The sequence below is a fragment of the Pyrus communis genome, chromosome 7, assembly GCF_041283825.1.
Source record: "Pyrus communis isolate YQ-2024b chromosome 7, ASM4128382v1, whole genome shotgun sequence".
Taxonomy (NCBI): Eukaryota; Viridiplantae; Streptophyta; class Magnoliopsida; order Rosales; family Rosaceae; genus Pyrus; species Pyrus communis.
This window is the reverse complement of record NC_142571.1, coordinates 29,833,983-29,856,061: the sequence shown is the minus strand read 5'-3', so window position 1 is coordinate 29,856,061 and position 22,079 is coordinate 29,833,983. Positions and strand designations below refer to the sequence as shown.

The 22,079-nt window shown below is 35.4% G+C and overlaps 1 long non-coding RNA gene and 1 pseudogene across 2 annotated transcripts; one reads left to right on the top strand and one right to left on the bottom strand.

Annotated features, from left to right (window-relative positions):
• The first annotated feature begins 5,885 nt into the window (after positions 1–5,885).
• LOC137734563 (cyclic nucleotide-gated ion channel 1-like) lies at positions 5,886–11,978 on the top strand (annotated as a pseudogene). Its single transcript, XR_015964255.1, has 6 exons — positions 5,886–6,494; positions 6,605–6,799; positions 10,204–10,542; positions 10,646–10,757; positions 10,877–10,963; positions 11,238–11,978. The product of XR_015964255.1 is annotated as a cyclic nucleotide-gated ion channel 1-like (transcript).
• A 5,421-nt stretch (positions 11,979–17,399) lies between these two features.
• On the bottom strand, positions 17,400–21,749 carry LOC148696039 (uncharacterized). Its single transcript, XR_015964251.1, has 2 exons — positions 19,729–21,749; positions 17,400–18,083 (listed from the first exon to the last, which is right to left on the bottom strand). It is a non-coding gene; the product is annotated as an uncharacterized LOC148696039 (long non-coding RNA).
• Between the last annotated feature and the right edge of the window lie 330 nt (positions 21,750–22,079).

Here is a 22,079-nt window from a genome sequence, read left to right as displayed (position 1 = left end):
AATAACGAGATTCAATAATTATGTGTTACTATTGTAAGGATTCGAATTTTCTCCCCTTCAGTCTTGTACCCTCCTTTTATTCTGAGCCATTCAAAGTATATTCAAGTTAATTTAAAATTCAAGATTATGCCAAAACTTATCATGAAAAAGAAACCACTAAGTAGAAAAGGGAAAATTAAAAAATTGGGCCACTAATTGGGTTTGAGGCCCACATGGAAGAACATAAGAAAAGTTTCTTGTTTCGACTTGCAAGTCTGTTTCCCAGAGCGATACCTACCAGTCCACTCCATTGATTGTTGTCCAAGTTTCTATATGTTTGTTTGTTGATATAGTTCGAATCAGTCTTACTCTTCTATGATCTTTATTTTAAGGACAACCAATGCATATTATCTACAATATTATATTAGTTTAAATCTAAAGATTTAAAATATTTAACAACTTAATAAACCAAATCTAAGATAAAATCTATGAACTATTAGAAAACTCATTTCTTTGTTTGGGTTTATTAAATTGTCAAATATTTTAAGCATTTGAATCTAAACTAATATAATCTTTTAATTAACATACATTTGGTTCTCATGGGTCCTCAAAATGAGTACCTTAGGAAAGCATGACTCTAGTTGGAATATAGAAATCTCGTCCGTTTAGTGACAGGGCACATACTTCATCATCTGCCTGCCTGAAACTACCTACCATCTGCCATCCCAATCTACATTCATCTACCATATATCTGGAATTTGCTTGCCCGCCTGTCTGTTGTAGAGGAGCCTACTTGTTCGCCTAGCAAAGTCTACCTACCTATTTGCATGTCCACCTAAAGAAACTTATACTTGCATCCACTTGTTGGCAATCTCATATCGTGTACCGGGTTGGAAAATAAATTGGTTACGAACTTGTTATTCACAAGATTCAAACTCAAGACATTTTACTACTGAAGAGAAATACTACTACTTTACTATGGTCTAACTTTTTGACACCAATTAAATGATGCGAGTTTAGTCTCATCATTTACAAGTGAAACCGTTGTCAACTACTTTATAAAGCTACTCTTAATCATGACAATTTTTTTTTTTTTTTAATTTATGAACAATGCTTTATGGCCTAACTTATTAAAGCTACTTTTGAACAATACTTCATTAAAAATACTTTATGGCTTGAGTTCGACTTGAGTGCAAGAGGGTCATGCACCAGATATTAATTGGCCCCTTCATTTACAGTTCAGGATTGAAATAAAAGATCTAATAATTATGAAAGTTGAATCTAATGGCCAAAACACACGTAGTATTCAATGCTACGTAGTTATGAAGTCGTACTTGTGTGTGTTGTTTTTCTCCCTCTTCTCATGTTTTGCTTGCAATGTCTCTTGAGATGGGTTGGGCCTCTCATTATTCCACTGGTTACGAATTTGGGTTTCTTATTGTAAAATAAATTTGTATAATTTTTGTAAGACGTACTCCAACCCTTGGGGTAATACTTAAATTTTAGGTTTTAAACTTACCCTAATTTGCTTCAACATTTGGGGCAAATATGAGTTAAAACTCAAAACTCATTTATGGGCCAAATTTAGCCCAGGATTCACCCTGGGTTAGTGGGGTTGGTCCACTATGTGTATATATATATATATATATATATTTATAAATTCATTGAATCCAACGGTTAAAATCTAATTTGATCAAATTCAACGGTAAAATATATATATATATATATATATAACGGTCCAAATTTAAATCCAACGGCTAAAGTAATTAAAAAAAAATATTTATGTGTTTCATATACTTTCGTAATGTTCCACGAGTTTCATGGTGTCGGTTTAGTGATTTTTCAATATTATCGGAATATAAATATTTTTAGGTTAAAATATTTATAAAATTAAATTTGGATAGTCTACATAATTTTTTTTTAAACGTTACTTTAGAAAAAAAATTATCCAAATCTCGGGCTAAAAATTTAACCCAAAAGGTTTGGAGAAGAAAATTTGTTTATGGGTTAAAAATTTTAGGTTTTAATCCAAAGATTGAAGATAATCTAATAAAAGTGAGTCTCAAATGTGTTGGTGGATCTTATCCACTAAACTATTTTTTTTAATACATCGATATTTTTACACTAAGAGGATGGGGAGTATGGTTAAGCCACATAATGGGCAACCTAATTTGGTATCGAATTCGCCATTCAAGAGTTTCGAATCTAAAACCTCTCACTTTCAAGTGAAGTGTATATTATAAAATGACTTACGTCATATTAAAAACCTACGTCATATAAAAAGACAAACTTGAATTTTATTAAATAAAATGGCAATGCAGCTAGCAGCTTCAGCTTCAGCTTCCGCCACTCAACCCAAATGCTAGCTCTCTGCATGCTAGTCTCTCTCGACCTAGTAAACTGAAAACCTCGTCGTAGCTATTTATTAGGTAATCTTTATTACTCATCATCAAGGTCATTGAGTCCATATAGATTTAAGTTATTATGGATCCAGATATGGAGAACCAGGCAGTAATAGACAGGTTCGTAATCTCTCTCTCTCTCTCTCTCTCTCTCAATATTTCGAATTATCTTAGCTTGCTGTTATTTGTCACTCTCAAGGTATACCAGCGCACCATGGCGCAGCGATGGGAATGATAAAGCGTTGGAAATCCACGGAGAATCCCAAAATATGTACGAAATTTATGCTATTTGGAACGCTACACTTGATTATATATGGCTATTACAACACCTTCTATTCCTTTATTTTTAAATTTTAAAACGCCCAATACAACATAGTGGCGCCGGCAGCGAGGCTACGGAACTCATCTAATCGGATGAGAGGCAGTAGCTGGCATCGGAGTTGCATATGGTGGCCAATTTGATTCACTATTCAGACTTCAAAGATGCGAGGAGTTGACTTCAAGAAAACTTTTAACAAAGACAAACTTCTTTCTACAGACACAGACACAGTGACCCCGTTCATAACCATTCCTCCAAGGAAACGTTGCGTCACATTTAACATAGACAAACTCACTCTTATACTAATTTATGGGATTGGCTACAAATATACACAGAATCATATATAATATTACTTTGGAGTGAGGTCCCTCCTGCATTTCTTCAGGATGCCCTCCTTCAAGTTAGCTTTACTTGATTTGAAGTTCTAATGAAATCGTTTCCTTTCAGAAAAGAAATATATATACATATATGACCTAATTGTTGATTTATGCGAACTTGTGTAGCACCAATTTCTCCATTGAGTTTTAATATTAGCCGATTATCTCTTGAACTTTTATAAATAGTCAATTTTCCTTTGATGTTAGATTTTGAAAATTTTCATCTAATTTTTCAATTAGTCACGCGGATAACCTATGCCAACTATATAAGGGCAAAAACATATTCTTGTTTGGTTAAATTGGGTGCAAAGCCAATACTTTGTAACTGCTAATTAAACTTCCATGAATAATTCAAACATAAAGTGTACGGAGTCAACTAGTGGAAGAGAAGAAGAAGAAGAAAATAATATGTTGTCCACAAGAAGGATAAAATTACTTTATTACCCTCAAACATTTGCCATATGACCAAAATAGATAGAAAATTACATGAAAATTCCAATAATTAACGTCCTGGGGTAGGGGAAAATTGGCTATAATTAAAATTTAGGAGAAAATTGGAAGCTCAACACAAATTCGGGACGGAAAATTGACAAATAGCAATATGTAGATTTATCATCTAGAATATCAAAGTGAGATTTGGCCTTAAAAAAAAAAAAAAAAAAAAAAAAAGTAGTTTTTGTATTTGTTGTGTACAGTGAAAATTTCTAAAATATTTTGGTAGTAGTCTGATTTCATTTAGACTTCTTGTGGTGGTCTACAACTGTTCACATGAATTATATTTGATTATTAGATAGTAATTCTATTAAATATATACTAACATTTGCCTACAAATTTTGTGTATATGAACACATTTTTTTTAGAAAATGAGAAGGAGAGAGGGGGGGGGGAGAGAGAGAGAGAGAGAGAGAGAGAGAGAACGTGGGGGGAGTGGAAGATTTTTGTTTTTGGTTTTTTATTTTTTTATTTTAAATATTGAAGGTATTTTAACATCACCTGTAGGTGAGGTTTCAATAAAAAAAAGTAAAATTTGAACTTGTGAAATTATATTATTGTCCATCATTTTTTTTTTTGTGTGATAGAATATTAAGTAGTCTTTTCACCTCTTTTGGTTGACAAATATGGTTTTATTAAGGGAACTTTAATGAAAAGAGCTTATCAAAACTTTTAATTAACCAAAAATCATCTACTAACTTTATTTAATAAAAAAGACAAAAGTTTTACATAATAACAAAACAGAAAAACAAAAAAAAAAAAAAAAAAAAAAAAAAAAACATATACTGACGCGCAGGACAACATATCACATCACACACACACACACACACTCTCTCTTCCTCATTTAACCGTGCAACCTCTTTCTCTCTCTCCCTCATTCGTATGTTTACATTCATTTTTTTCTCTTCTTTCACCTCACCCATCCACATCAACTTTTTCTCTTTTTTTTCTATTTTTTATTTTTTCACCTTCCCCACTCTTCTCTCTTCTTTTACCTCACTCGATAAACATTTTATTTTTATTTTATTATTTGTTTATTTGATTATTCTTTCAATTGTTTTAGAACAAACCAAGTAATAATATTAAAAAATCAAAAATAAAGAAACATTTCATTATTTAGTTTTATGAACATTAATACTGTGACTATTTCTTAAACAGAATATTGACTACTTCTTAAACCAAACACTATTTTGTAAACTAAACATTGACTACTTCTTAAACTGAACAGTATTTCTTAAACTAAACACTAACTATATCTTAAACGGAACACTAATACTATCATTACTTCTTGAACTAAACACTGACTATTTCGTAAACTGAATACTGACTATTTCTTAAACTGAAGGCTAGTACTATTACTATTTCGTAAACTAAACACTGACTATTTCTTAAACCGAACACAATAGACTATATATATTAAACCAAGTAATAGTACTATCACTATTTCGTAAACTAAGCACTGACTATTTTTCAAACCAAACACTAGTATTATCACTGTTCCGTAAACTAGTACTGTCACTATTTCGTAAACTAAACACTGACTATTTTTTAAACAAAAAGCTAACTATTTTGTAAATTAAACATTGACTATTTCTTAAAATTGAACACTAGAACTATCACTATTTTTTAAATTATTTTCTCACAAATTATTGTCATATATTGATGTCAGCAATATATATATTTTTTCTCAAATTTCTCTCTCTTTTTAAATTTTTTTAGAGTTTGTTGATGTCAGTTTGAAAGGAGTTGGTTGGCTCTACCCTCACAATCTCTCTTCCTTACACACTCCCTCTCTTCCTTCCCGATGAAATATTTAAAAATTAATTTGGGTGCTGCTTTTGCACTGTTGATTTTCTGTTAAAAATTACTACTTTTTTTTTTCTTTCTTTCTGTACGTAAACAGATTTCTCTCTCTCCCTCTCTAAAAGAAAAAAGAGTCATTGAAGCTTCACTCTCACGTTTTCCTTCCCAATGAAATGTTTTAAAAATAATTTATTTCATCCATCCATTCCATCTCATCATTCATTGTACTACTCCCACTGCTTATTTTGCACTGCACGTTAGTCTTCTTATCAGTTCTATCTGCTCACAGTTACAGCAAATGCTTGATTTGATATTTGAATTGGTTGGTGCGTGCTTACGTGCGGTTGGGTTGGATTATTTTTAATTTTTTGTCCTTATCATTAAATAAAGTTTGTATATGATTTTTGGTTAACATTCAAAATTTTGAAGCCCTTTTGGTTAGTTTTCTTTTTTATTAATTAATAGAGATTAATAGAGATAAGTATTATAGGCAATCTTAGAAAATTATTATTATTCATTATTATGCTACGTTATGGACGGATACTTGTTTTAGCGAAGAAGTCTGAAATAAATCTAATAGCTGCTATTAGAATCGAATTTATATCTCATTTTATCTTGTTTAATTTGTTAGCTCGAGGGCCTCATTATTAGGATTTAGGGTGAATGCATATGAATTTTATTCGTTGTTTGTTGCGTGTTTCCCAGGATAACAAAAATAAAGATGATTTTTGATGTGCGTCAGGATCAGGGGACTTACCTTAGAATGTGGAACAGTATATTTGTGATCTCATGTGCATTTGCTGTCTCTCTGGATCCTTTGTTCTTTTATGTTGTGAATGTCAATCAGGACAAAAAGTGCCTTCACACGGACGAAACGTTGGAAATTGTTGCTCTTGTTATGCGAACACTCACGGATGTCATTTTCCTCGGGCATTTGATATGTGAAATTTTAGCCCTCAAAATGAATACCTCGAAAAATGAACAGTCCGAGGCAGTGAAACAACCGGGGGAAATTCCGGTAAGAAATGGGAAGCTAGAGAGTTGATTCAATATGCCAGGAAAATAATTCAGAATATGTTATCCATCATAATTGACGTTTTAGCTCTTATTCCCCTCCCACAAGTAAGAGAAATTAACTAAACTTTAATTTTTTTTTTTTTTTTTTTTTGGGTAGCAAGCTGAAATTGATGGTTCTATGTCCTAACCCTTGTTTATCTTTTAATTTTCTGCAGCTGATAATAATAATGTTTTACCCAAGGGAAGGCTCAGGATTTGTGGAACACAATATGTTTGTGAATGTGTTTCTTCTCGGTCAATATGTTCCGAGGGTTCTTCGAATTCACCTGTCAGCCAAGGCATTCAAAAGGATGAATGGGAGATGGGCTAATGGTCTATTCAACTTGTTTCTCTACATTCTTGCCGGTCATGTAAGTTTTAACTTAATTGTCATTATATTTTAATACTTTGTTAATTACTAATGTTGGTTTATGGACCGATGTAGTTGTTTTCGAAAATGATTGTCTAGAAATATGACTCTTTAAATTAATCATGTAGAACGTTTATAATATATAGGGTTTGAGAAACTCATATGTGGTAGGATTTCTAAATTAATTACAATTGATATTACGTTGCCTTAATTAAGGAGAAGATTCTAGATTAATTAATTCTATCCTAACACCACCACCATGCCATTTAGTACTACGGTCTAGTGGTATTCCTCTTCACTTGTAAGTGAGAGGTCTTAGGTTCGACGCCAAAGGCGAATTTGAACCACATTGTGAGGCTTTGCCCACTCTTTCACTCCTCTTCATGTAGATATTATCATTTGTTGAAAGAAAAAACACAACCACCACCACCACTCACCATCCCTTGCAATTTGGACAATCCTGATTGGACGAGTTTGAAACAATGTACACCATGGTGCAGTTGATGAAGAGCTTTAGTAAGAAGATTAGCAGAAGATATGTAACAAATGGGATGACCATAAAGAGCCACATTTCTACGACCAAAATGATAATAAAGATAAAGTTCAATGCTGCTAGTACGAGCATGGTGAACTGAATTAGTAACAAGATAGGTGGCACTGAGGTTGTCACAATGAAGTAGAATTGGAAAGGATAGCCGAACACCAAACTCGCGAAGAAGAAAATAAAGCCACGTAGTCTTAGCACATTGATGAGCAAGGGACCTATATTCAAGTTTAACGATAGATCGAGACATTGTCGATTGCTTTTTAGAGCACCAAGAGATGAGATTGGTGCCAAGATAAATGAGGTAGCCCGTGGTGGAGTGGTGAGTTTCTAGACAACTCGCTCAATTTATGTGAGAATAAGCAGATTATAAGCAAGTTAAGGAGTCAAAGTGATGTCAAATCCATAGTACCTTTGATATAGCAGAGAATCAGTTTGTCTGCAATCATATGAGTAACGCGAGGGGAACTTGTGAATTGAGCAACAGTATTGACAACAAAAGATATATCAAGGCAAAACCCGGAAAACGGTCTTAGTAGTCCGACGCTTTCTGGGGTCTTTCACTAAGATCCCCTAACGAGCTTTTTAGTCCATGCGAGTCCCACTTAATCTCATTAAAATTAATCCCTTATGTTAACAAATACTGAACTACACTAACTTTTAATCTAATCCAATCCAAGAAAAATTAATGAGGGTAAACAAACAAAGAACGTGGGTTGCTGAGGCGCATGAAATGTGTATTGAGCGCTGGGCTTGGCTTTGAAGTGAGCGCATTGGAAACCGGCACGGGGCGAGCTGGTGCGAAAGCTAGCGTATTGATGATGACGGCTGGCGCGCTGGGCTGTTTGGGACAGTGGGGGCCTGAACTCGGTGGGACCGGGGCAATTAGGAGAGGGGTCACACACTGGTAGTTCAGTAGGTAGAAGTGGGCCAGACGTGACACATGGACTGCACCGCACAAAAGAAGTAGTCTGGATCTGGCAGAAGTGGGGCCCTCGGTGGAGGTTTGTACCTGCAAATTAGGTGTGGAGAGAGGTAGGAAGAAGATTAATGAGGTGGACGGTTGTGATGGCATATTTAGCCCATAATTCACGAGGGAGCCTTGCGGTGTAGAGTAAGGCTTGTATCAAGGTGGCTATATGGCAATGATTACATTCGACAAGCCATTTTTTTGGGAGTACGGGGGCAAAAGTAGCGTTATCCAATACCCAACTCATGATAAAAACTAGAAAAACATTGATTAACATACTTCTCACCTTTATCACTTTGGAGAACTTGAATAGTAGCATGAAAGATATTACAAACCATAGCCACAAAGATTTTAAAGTGATCAAAGATTTCCAATTTTCGTTTCAGATAGATCCAGGAGTAGGAAAAAAACCATCATTGAATAAAATATAATAATATAAGCAACAAGAGATATCACATATTAGAGTAAATGATATAAAATAAAGAGAAAACACGATTATTAGTAATAGAATAAATAGAAAATTGCCTTGATTTGCTAAGAGCGCATCCCATACAAAAAATTTGTCGATTTTGATATCAGAACCTAAGCGAGATATGACGGGCGACGAAGGATGACCAAGTCATTGGTGCTAAGTGGATGATGAAATAGCGGTAAAGGCATGGTGGACATCGGAGACGGTAAACGACAGGGACAGAGGACAAACCCATCCTTACCCCTTGAAAATGCAAGAAATCAGTACCTAAGTCATAGATTTGATATAAATTAGAAGCAAAAACAAAAAAAGACAAGATTTGCTTGAGTAAAGAGAGCAAAGACAGAAGATTTTTTCGAAGTTCAGGAATAAAAAAATACATTACGAAGATGAAATTTAATAGAACCAATTGAGTGAGATGAACGATATCAATAAAGATAACATTGTATGTTTCACCATTACCCAAATAAACATTAATCGGGCTATTGTAAAATTGAGGAGCATGAAAGATGGAAGATTGTCCGATCATTTAATGAGTTCCGGTATCGGATTAGGGTTGTGATTTTCACACACCCTTAACTACTTTTCCCATACCCTTTCCTATTTTTTAATACTTAATTGGTATCTTACTATTTAATCTTCCATATATACCCTTCCTACTTTTTTATGGTAATTAATGAAAGATTAAATATGAAGGGGTATATATGGAAGATTAAATAGTAAGATACCAATTAAGTATTAAAAAATATGAAGAGATGTAGAAAAAGTAGTTAAGGTTGTGTGAAAATCACAACCCATTGGATTAATAATTTGGATCAGGCAGGGAAGCAAAGTGAGCGCTGACGAAGGAAGGAGCTGAGTCGGGTCTATAAAACGGTGCGGGCAGGAGACTTGGGTATGCTGTGAGGTGCTGGAAGAATTGAGGCAAGGAAGTTCAGGCATGACAGGTTGAAGACGCCATTAAAGAAAAGAGAAGAATCAAGACAAAAACCCTAAAAACTATAGGAGTGAGACTGCAATAAGGGAGTAAAGGCTGCTGTGATTTGTTCTTTATTTTTATTTTTTATTGTTGGTGTGAGAAAGTCCTACAAGAAGAGAACGACCATAAGTTTTTTTTTTTGTTGTCTGCATAAAAGATGATATGGTTAGACCGCTAGACTCTGGTGGAGGAATGATACTAGGTAGAAATATAACTTCCTGATTTTTTTTTTGGTAAAAATATATAACTTCTTGATTAATTACGTATAATGTCTACAATAAATATAGGCTTTGAGAAAACCATATGTGGTAGAAATTCTAAATTAATTAATTACAATTGATATTACATTCGTTAATTACGAGAAAATTTTAGATTAACTATTTACATGCTAACAGGTAGACTAATATCTAGGATTTTGTGTTTGCATGTTATGGGTTTAGGTACTCGGAGCTTTTTGGTATTTTTTTCTCTATTCAACGAGTGGCATCATGTTGGCACGAGGCTTGTGTAAACTGTATTGGTAAATGTGAGGACACTTTGTACTGTGATAGTGATACTATCGGACCTCTAAACCAAAATTGCTCGTTGGTTACTGTGAATACTACTGCAATAAATATGACCACATATCTAAATGGTCGTTGCCCGTTGGATACTCCAGATGGTGCTTCAGCTCCATTTAACTTTGGAATGTTTCTCGATTCCCTTAAAAATAAAAACCCAGATCAAGAGTTCGGAAAGAAGTTTTTATACTCTTTCTGGTGGGGCTTGCGAAATCTAAGGTACATTATATATCCATTGGCAATCAACAATTTTCAGAAAAATATGTAACGAAATTTTTTTTTGGGATTATCTAATTCGGCAACATTGTCTAATATTTTGCAGTAATTTTGGGACAAATCTGGTCACAAGTACGTATGTGTGGGAAAACTTGTTTGCGATTCTCATTTCAGTCATTGGCTTGCTATTGTTTATATATCTCATTGGAAACGTGGAGGTTGGTATATTAAGTCTCTCTGTACATTAACTTTCGACAATTTTTCTGTGTTTGGGAGTGGGACTGCGGAGATCATTCTTCGAGTATATTAAGTAATTGTTTGATTTGTGGCGAGACAGGCTTTTATGCAGATGGGAGCTACAAAAACGGAGGACATGAGAGGAAAACGTGAAAAAATAAAGGAAGCTAAAAAAACACTTAAGAAAGTATGTTCCTCAACCTCTATCTCTCACCATTAATTTAGGGAATACATTGTTTTAAAACAAAATGACATTAACATTCGATGTTTGAATTACAATAATGAGAAGATTGCACTATAATCTTAAAGTTTATAGTCCATAGTTATACAATAATGCTAAGTTAGGTTAACAACACAGAATCACATTGTTATTACTAAAACTAGGTTAATGTTACATTCATTACAAAATTATTGTTCAAATTAAAGAGTACAGTAGATTAACCTATGTATGTAAACTACAGATACCAATGCTTAAAGACATGGATGAAAAAGTGTTGAAGATCATGTGCGACTATCTAAAGCCAGCGACGTACGTTGAGAACAGCTTCGTTTTTCGAACAGGAGATCCACTCGATTGCATGCTGTTGATTATCGAAGGGACAATGTGGACCTACACGTCGAGTGATAGTCATGCTGGGCAAGGAATCTCATCAATGGCCATCAAGCCCCTCGGGAAAGGTGACTTTTACGGGGAAGAGCTTCTCGATTGGGCATCAGACTTCACCAAAGTTCCAGTCTCCAGCGAACATGTCAAATGTCATACAAAAGTAGAAGCATTTGTGCTCATGGCCAAGGACTTAGTCTCCCCACTCAGATCACATCGGGATTTGCTCATTCGTTGCAATCCTGAAGAGTCGAAGAAGATGACACTTTCTGCTTTTCTTCGTTCCAATACCAAGGCGCAATGACTTCCGCCTCCGTCCCTGGCTAAAATAGGGGATGACAATAGTGTTGAATTGTAATCTTGTCTTGTAAAATTGTGTGGACATTACGAAAAGCTAGAAAGATCTAGAAATAAGGTGAGTTGGCAAACCTTGCCTATAAATAGGTGAGGTGCTAAGCTATGTGATGTAACCAAGAGAACAAGTAGTAAGAAGTGAGAGTGTCAAGTAAGAAGTAAGAAGAAGCAACAAAGCTTCTAAGAGTGTTTGAGTGTTTCCTCTTGTACTAAGTTTGTGTGAGAATAAAAATTTTGTATAATACTTTGAGTGTTCTTTCTTTCTCTTGCCAATCAATTCCGCTGGATTACATTCTCCTTTGTGAGATAAACATCTCCAAAGTAATGAAGTCTTTTTAAGCCCCAACAAAGTGGTACAGAGCTATGGCTAGCAACGTTATGGCAGCCTTCCAAGTTCCAGTACTCGGCAACAACAACTTCGATAATTGGAGTATCAAAATGAAGGCCCTTTTGGGAGCACATGATGTCTGGGAAGTCATGGAGAAAGGCTACAGTGAGCCAGAAGATGAAGCTACTTTAACCCAAGACTAGAATGAGAGTTTGAAAGATTCAAGAAAGAAAGACAAGAAGGCTCTTTACCTCATATACCAAGCATTAGATGACAATGGCTTTGAGAAGGTCTCAAGTGCAACCTCCGCCAAGCAAGCATGGGAGAAGCTTCAAACCTCTTACAAAGGAGCCGAACAAGTGAAAAAGGTTCATCTTCAAGTGTTAAGAGGTGAATTCGAATCTCTACAAATGAAAGGGTCTGAATCAATCTCCGATTATTTCTCAAGAGTCTTAGCCGTTTTCAATCAATTAAAAAGAAACGGAGAAAAGTTAGAAGATGTTAGAATGATGGAGAAGATACTACGCTCGTTGGACCCCAAATTCAAGCACATTGTCGTGATAATTGAAGAAATTAGTATAAAGCAATTAATGGGTTCGCTACAAGAATATGAAGAGAAGCATAAGAAGAGGCAAGGGAATGACGCGCAGCTCCTTAAGATGCATATCCAGCCAAAGAAGAAAGAAGAAAGCTTCAACAACGAGAGAAGCCAGTACGAAAGAAGTCGTGGCCAAGGTCGTAGACGTGGACATGGACGTGGACGTGGACGTGGACGTGGTTGGAACTTCAACAACCATGGTAACTACGAAAGAGGAGAAAGCTCAACAAAAGGTCGTGGAAGAGGACGCTTAAACTTGAGTCTTAAGGTATGAAAAATCTCAAATTCAATGCTACAATTGTCAAAAGTTTAGGCATTATGCTTAGGAATGTAAAGCTCTAAGCAACAGACCTGATGAGAAGGTCAATTATGTGAAAGAAGAGAAAGAAGAGAATGGCATTGTTCTACTAGCATGCAAGAACAATGATGGAGACCAAGACTATACATGGTACCTTGACACTGGCGCCAGCAACCACATGTGCGGAAGAAAAAACATGTTTGTTAAGTTCAATGAATTAGTGAGTAACAACGTTTCTTTTGGAGACGAATCCAAAATACCCGTAAAAGGAAAATGTAACATCCTTATTCCCCTGAAAAATGGCGGTCATCAAATAATTTCAAATGTTTACTACGTGCCCAATATGAAAAGCAACATTATGAGTTTGGGTCAACTTTTAGAAAAAGGTTATGATATTCACATGAAAAATTATAGCCTTTTTCTTAGAGATGACAAAGGAAGATTAATTGTCAAGATAAAAATGTTAAAGAATGGGATGTTTCCCATGAACATTCAAGCAAAATGTCTCAAGATATGTTACAAAAACATATCCTGGCTTCGGCATCTTTGTTTTGGGCACCTTAACTTTGGGGGACTGGAGTTATTATCCAACAAGGAGATGGTGAGAGGCTTACCATGCATCAGTCATCCTGATCAAGTTTGCGAAGGATGTTTACTTGGGAAACTGACACGTGCCTATCCTGGTATTCAGGGAATGTCAATCCCAGGATGGGTGACTTACTGGGAAGTTCTCGTGTGAGTTCCCAGAAACAAAACTGTGAGGGCGTGGTCGGGGCCCAAATTGGACAATATTGTGCTACAATGGAGTCAAGCCCGGGTTGTGGTGGGGGCCCGGGTTAGGATGTGACAGAAACAGTTTAGGAAAAGCTTTCCAAATGAGTCGACCACAAGAGCCCAAAAGCCACTCGAGCTCATTCAAACCGATGTGTACGGTCCAACAGAACCAAGCTCTTTGGGTAAAAATAATTATTTCCTTCTCTTCATTGATGAATTTTCAAGGAAAACCTAGGTATATTTCTTAAAGCAAAAATCAGAGGCCTTTGGAGCATTCAAGAAGTTCAAGGCCGCTATAGAAAAATAGAGTGGTTGCAAGATCAAAGCCATGAGATCTGATCGAGGAGGAGAATTCACTTCGAAGGAATTTCAAGAATTCTGTGAAGCCAATAGAATTCGTCGACCTTTGACAGTTCCAAGATCCCCTCAACAAAATGGTGTGGCGGAAAGAAAAAATCAAACTATCCTCGACATGGTTGAATGAAAGCATAGGCATTTTATTGAAACCACAGTCACATTGTTACAAACAGGCAAAATACCCTGTCAGTTTTGGTCTTTTGCATGTCAAACAGCCACATATCTTATTAATAGGATGCCTACTCCCATATTGTCTAATAAGTCTCCCTTTGAGGTCTTATATGGTGATGTCCTAGTTATTCATCACTTAAGAAGATTTGGTTGTGCCTGTTATCCTTTATTAAGACCATATACTTCCACTAAACTTTAAGCAAAGACTACATAATGTGTTTTCTTGGGCTATGCATAGGGTACATTTGTTATGCAATTTCTCAAAATAAATTCTTTGTGTCTAGACATGTGGTATTTAGTGAACATAAATTTCCTTATACAGATTTATTGGCATAAACTCAACACAAATCTTTTCCTTCTGATAAGCTTGATGGTCTTTCTCCTTCTCCTGTGGTTACATCGTAAAACATGATCACCTTACTTTATCTAGTCATTAACTCAAGTGCAGTCCCTCCATCATTATCCCCATTTCATACTTCAAATCATTATAAGTCACCACCAAGTTCTCCACCTGTTGTAGTGTCTCCACCTATATCCCAAAATCCATCACTCTCACTTGAGTCACAAAGTTCCTCTAAGTCCATTACTGGTGCAGTTTCAGACACATCTCATATCCTTGTGGCACTTGATCATAGTACTGATACTTTGCAAGTGGTTCTCTCCATACCACCATTAAACTTACATCCTATGCAAACTAGGAGTAAAAATGGCATCATTAAGAAAAAGGCTTTCCTATCTACACTTGTTGCCGCCAAAGATATTGATTTGTCTCTGTGTGAACCATCATCATACAAATCTACTCTTAAGAGTTCAATGTGGTTTCAAGCAATGAAGGAGGAAATCAATGCTTTGCATAATCAAGGAACATGGAGTTTAATATCTTTACTTGCAAATAAGAACTTGGTGGGGGTGTAAATGGATTTTCAAAATCAAAAGGCATTCAGATGGGTCTATTGTAAGGCATAAAGCCCGATTGGTTGCCTAAGGCTTTAGTCAAGAACCTGGTCTTGATTACAATGAGACTTTTAGCCCGGTTGTTAAACCCACCACAATGAGAATTGTTTTAGCACTAGCAGCTTATTTCAATTGGCTCCTCCGGCAACTCGATGTCAAGAATGCATTCCTCCATGGAATTTTGCAAGTAGAAGTGTACATGGCTCAGCCACCTGGCTTTGAGGATCCCCAGAATCCATCTTTGGTGTGTAAAGTGCATAAATCTCTCTATGGATTGAAGCAGGCCCTAAGGGCATATAATGATAGGTTTACTTCTTTTTTGCCTCAGTTGGGATTCCATACCACTTACTCTGATTCCTCCTTATTTGTGAAAACTGTTAGTGCAAATGTTGTGATATTATTGCTCTATGTTGATGATATTATCATCACAGGAAGGGAAACTAATGAGATACAACAAGTGATCCGTGACTTGACTTCTGAATTTGATATCAAGGACTTATGTCCTCTTCACTTCTTTCTGGGAATTCAAATTTCAAGATTGCTAATGGTTTGTTTCTATCACAACAGAAATATGTGCAGAATTTACTTGTCAAAGCAGAAATGATTGAGTCAAAGCCCTGTGATACACCTTGTCTCCCATATAAAAGATTACTTACGAATGATGGTGAGCCTTACTCTAATCCTACATTGTATAGAAGTGTAGTGGAAGCACTCCAATACTTCACATTCACTAGGCCCGATATTGCTTTCTATGTGCATCAAATTTGTCAGTTCATGCAAAATCCAATGGTTTCTCATTTCACCGCTGTCAAAAGGATTTTGAGGTATTTGAAAGGTACTATGGATTTTGGCATCTCCTACTCCAAAGGAGATTTCACCTTACATGCTTTTAGTGATGCTGATTGGGCGGGTGATCTCAATGATCGAAGATCTACAACAGGTTTGGCTGTGTTCTTAGGCAATAATCCTATCTCATGGTCCTCTAAGAAGCAACAAACAATTTCCCGTTCATCAACTGAGGCCAAGTATCGTGCTTTATCTTCCGCTGTAGCTGAGCTTGACTGGATCCAACAAATTCTCACTATCCTGCATGTTCCAATACCTGCAACTCCTGTGCTCATTTGTGATAATCTCTCTGCTATAGCACTGTCCTTCAACCCTGTCCAACATCAACGGACAAAACACATTGAAATTGATGTGCAATTAGTTTGGGAGAGAATTGCCAAAAACAAGCTTATGGTGCAGTTTGTGTCATCCAAAGAGCAATTTGCTGACATACTAACCAAAGGGCTCAATGCTCCATTATTTTGTATTCATTGTACCAATCTCATGTTAGGATCATCCAAACATGAGATTGCGGGGGGATGATAGAGATATATTGTAAGGCTAGGATATTGCCACTTGTATGAAGATTAGAAAGTTAGTTAGGCAGTTAGTTTGTTAAGGAGGTTGAGGTGTGTATAAATACTCACATATGTACTTGCTTAATGACTAAGAAAATACACAAAAGTTTTACAGATTTCTACTTATCTCTCTAGAACTCTCGACTCTCTCTCTCTCTCTCTCTCTCTCTCTCTATATTTTTGTTGGTTAACACATATTACTAAATAAGGTAAATTACACAAAACTACACTATCTGCATGAAACATGCAGCTATTTGCTGCAGAGAATGCTACCAAACTTCGGTTTCTGCCACTCGAATGCCCTCTCTCTCTCTACTTGATCCACCTTATAAACTGAAAGCCTCCTAAACTTAGCCATTCAGGTACCATTGCTGTGAGCTTCCATGTAGCTAAACTCTCTCTCTCTCTCTCTCTCTCTCTCTCTCTCTCTCTCTCACAATTTCTTTTACTGTCAGGCTAGCAGGGAAAACTGAATTACTGATCATCACGGAGTGTCATAAACTCGATTGAGTGGTTATGGCCAACAGAGATGTGGAGAACCAGGCAGAGGGGTTAGTACTTCTTTACATTTAGACTGCAATAATTTTTTTTTCAAATATAACTTTGTATCAAACACTGGGACTCATAGCTGTACTGGCTTTGGCTGGTCAAAATACTTTATCGATCGTATGGGTGTAACTTGTCATTATGATCCATGCACAACCTTCACTCATATGTTGCGTTGGGGCAATTTAAGTGTTAATTAGTGAGATTCTCTCATCTCCGTCATGTCCACAAATCTCTAGACTAAAAAGTTTAATAAGTTGTAGGGAAATGAATCAATACAAGGAAATATTATTTCACATGTTATCATCCTAAGTCTAGGTTATCTCTCCCGTAAACCCCAGCCAATCCTCCTGTAAATGTCTCGATGAATATCTCCTTCATGCCAAGCAAATTGCAGATGCTCTTGCTGCCATCAATAAACCAGTGGATCCGGTGTACTTAGTCACACCCATACTCCATGGACTTGGCCCCGAATATCTTATGCTTCGCACTGTCATTATCCAGACCACACGTCTCCCCACCTTAAATGATCTTCGCGCTCATATTCTTGATTTCAAAGCTCAAGACCCTCATCTCACTAATTCCTCTACTTCATTTCATACGGCTCTTTTTACCAATCACCGACCACCAACCCCATCTCAACCCTATTCTAATCAATCCTCCAATTCATCTGGTGGAGGCCATAATAATCGGTTTAACAACAATCGAAGCAATTCTCACAGTGGCAGTAACCATTACAACGATAACTATTTTCGGAGCAAGTCATTTGTGTTTTAATATCACCTTACGCTTTCAAATGGCGAGCATTTAGTTTTCTGCATTTCGTCTGTCTGCTTATTTTTTCTCATGAACTCTCATATGCATATCCTTGTACATGACACAACCCTTATGTCAAGGCCGTCTCTGAGATTTTGGAGGCCCTGTACAAAATTTATAAAAGGGCCGACCCCTCCTTAATATAATTCCAAAACAAACTTTAGGACTTACTGATTGTAGATTTACAAATATCATTCAATAACAAGTAAAAAGACTTACAAGCATAGCTTTCACTAAATAATCAAAAGCACTTCAAACTTAAACAATCAAATATGGGAAAAAAAAAAAAAAAAAAGAAGCTTAAAAAACACTAACTGCAAAGTTTCACTTGAATATATAACATTATTATGTAATAAATTGGAGGAAAAAAAAAAATCGTTTTTTAGGGTTTTGTTATATCGGCACTTCAAATATCTCATTATGCACTTCAAATTTATAAATTTAGAAAAATATTTACACTTATAAGGAGTGCACAATTAGATTTTATGCTTATAAAAGCAATTTTTTTTAATACATATAGTAGCATTATCATATATATATTTAGATGGCAAAATTTTTTGAGGGCCCTTCAAATTTGAGGTCCTGTGCGATTGCTCCTTTTGCTCCCCTCAACATCCCCTCTGCCTTATGTATGCTTCACAGTAAAGAAAGCTCATAACAACATCCTACCGGATCTTTTTATGTTTCTTCATGATTCTGATGGATGCAATTTGTTCTTTTTGTGTCGTTTCAAGATATGTTGCAGGACATCGCAAATCAGCGATTACAATGGCATTATATGCCCTACTAGAGGGAATGTGTGACGAAAAGGGGAAATTACTTCCCATGTGGAGTACGATATTTGTAGTGTCATGTGTGTTTGCCGTCTTACTAGATCCTCTGTTCTTGTACATTTTAAGCATTGATCAAGATAACTAGTGCTTTCAAATAGACAAAAGGCTGAGAACTACTGTTCTTGTGTTGCGATCACTCACTGATATCATTTTCGTTGTGCCTTCTATAGTTAAAGTTTACATCAGTGTTAATTTTTTAATGCAAAAAAAGGTTGAGGGCTAATGTGGCTGCAAATACCAGAATTTTTTTTTTTTGGAGAACCAAATACCAGAAATTTGGGTAGGAAATTCAGTGTTCAATTTCTCCATCATAAATGATTTTCTAGCTCTTCTTCCCGTCCCACAAGTAAGGGAAACTCAACTCTAATCTTTTTTGTGCAGCTATTCTCAACCAGCTAGATGTAATTAGGGAAATTCTAACTCCTTTTTATTTCTCTTCTCTAGCTGCTAATAGTATTTACTTTTTACCATATAAGAGGTGTTGGATACGTGGAACATAAAAAGGTTATGAATATCTTCATTCTTGGTCAATATCTACCAAGGATATATCAAATTCACCAGTTGTCCAAACAACTTCAACATACTGTTGGAATTTGGGTTAAAGTTCTATTCAATTTCGTTCTCTATGTGCTTGCCATTCACCTAAGTTGCTTCGCTTGTCATTTCATTATAATGTTTTGTATGGAATATTAATAAAAAAGATTTCAAAACTTTGAATCTTAACCAAAAAAAAAAAATTCTAATAATTTTATTTATTAAAAATGGCTTGAACCTTAATGAAAAAGACTAATGTTAATATAATATAAAAAACCTGGAAGAACTGTTATTAGTTAAAGACAAATAAAACAATGAAAGCATTCTTCAGGCATATTAGTTAATAGACATCATATAAAAAGATTTAAGGAGTTTAGAATACCTTTAGTTTTATAAGCTCAGCATCTGTCGTGCATTTTCCTTCCTTTAATAACGCGAAACCCATTCTTTGCGGGAAGTTTTAACAAATAGTCCACGGTACGGTTCACTTTAACGAAAAACCACATTTTTACACTAAAAAATCAATCCTAATACTATTCACTTTACCCTTTATTTTGTCTTTATCGTTAAAACTCAAAATTTTCATACCTTTTTCATTAGTTTTACTTATTATCTATTTGTTCAATTATTTGTACTATCTCAAACTCATATGTATTAGTGAATCCTACTTCTATTAAAAAAATTGTACAATTAAAGTGCAAATAGACAGTACATAAGACAGCACTACCCACTTTTTCAGGATCAGCAGCCAATTTAGATTTAAGAATCTGGAATGCTTCTTTCTTTTGTTTGTAAATTTAAAGAAAAATACAATTTCGCAAGTTATTTATAAAGGGAGTCTTCTTGAGATAGTCCTCCAAATTTATTTTTTTACAATATGCTAGAAAGCAATAACTAAAAGTGAAACAAACTTTAAAATTCATGCTAATTTTCAAATATCATTACATAATAAGTAAAGAAAGCTTTGGAAAAAAAAACCATCACTAACAATCAATTCAATCTTAAGAAACTAAAACCTTCAAAAAGTACATTGAAGTTTCACTTAGAGATAATTCTTCATGTTTTTTGCTGCAAAATCATCAATTAAATTGTAGTGGTAAGGGCCACTAAAATATTGTTAAACTGCTACAAAAAAAAAATAATAAATGATATAAACCAAATATCTTAATTGATGTACCGATTTATGGTAGAATGTTTTATTTCCTCTATTTTTGCAACACTCAAAAATGATAAACCAAATATCTTGTTCGTAATTTGCTCTCTCAAAATATAAGTATGATATCATAACAGATTGATCAACGCAATAGATATAACTAGCACTGATGCCCGATGTTGCGGGTCATCAACAGTGATATCATTTTTTCAGTAGGACATGACATTTTAATTACATAATAGAAAATGATAAAAGACAGAAATTGTAAAAAGGAACAACACAACTCACCACAAAACGAAATTGCTAGGGTTTCCTCCAAACAACAGAAATCAGAAACACAAACTTACATACAGCTGTTTCAGAACATAACTGACTCGAATTCGACTTCTTGGACAATAATCTCAAACCGCTCTGCCGCTAAAGCGACAAAAATTCGCCAAAAAGCCAGTCCCAACTTCGGGATCGCCGATGATAACAGAGACCAAGACCGTGAAATTTTTTCCCCGACGACTGCAAAATCAGGATAAAACGATGTAACCTAATTTTTTACCCCAAAAAAACAGAGGATCGAACTCGGAATCAAACACGGAGAAAGCGAGACGAAAACAGAGCGAAGCAAAAGCTTGCGAGAGACAAAATCAAACATAAATGGGTAAAGTGAAGAAAAACAGGCAGCAATATGGCAAATCAAAGAAAAAACCAGGGGCATTTCCGTCCGTACACTGGTGATGAACAGTGTTATAGGGAAAACTGAGTTTTAGCATTTATGACTGGTAAATTTTATCCGCACATAGTTGCGGGAGTAAAAATATAACCATCGACCATATTTTTAACATATAAATAACCACAGACTAAGATAAACATTAAGTAGAAAATGGAGCAAATATTTTTACAAAGCTGTCTAAGTTTATGTAACTTCCAGAAAAGACATTGTATAATTACTTGAACATAGAATATCCGATAAGAGCTCATTTTCCATCGTGTTAGCAGTAGTACTTTACATGAATGAATCGGACAGACAATGACAAACTATGATATCAATAAATGAAAAAAAAAAATTCAACAGTCATAATTTATATATAGGAATAATAAAAAGCCATTTGCATTAGCTCTGGATCAAGTTCAACTCAAGGCTACAAAAATTTTAAACCCGAGATTCAGATGGCATTATTCAACCCCAAAAAATCAAATAGTACATTTAACCGACTTAACACGATGGAAGGCACAAATCAAATCTAGGAAATCATACTCAACCTGCATTGCAGAAACGAACACTGTAGCTTATATACATTCTCAATGTCCTCAACAAGTCCTCTCTCCAATGGCCCTGCAATCCACAAAAGGTTTCTGAAATTAGGTTGCTTCTTACCATAGTTATTTTATTCTTCTTATTGGATGTTTCACCAAAGCATTTGATTGACAAAGGCTATTTCACAAAATGAAACAACAGGATCAACCTGCAAACTTAAGGGGTGGAAAAATTACTTTAAAAAGAAAAAACGTGAAGAGAGGATGAGGATTGGGAGCAAACAATTACCTTGACTTCTACTTCCAAATAAAGCTCTCTTAGGTCCTTCATT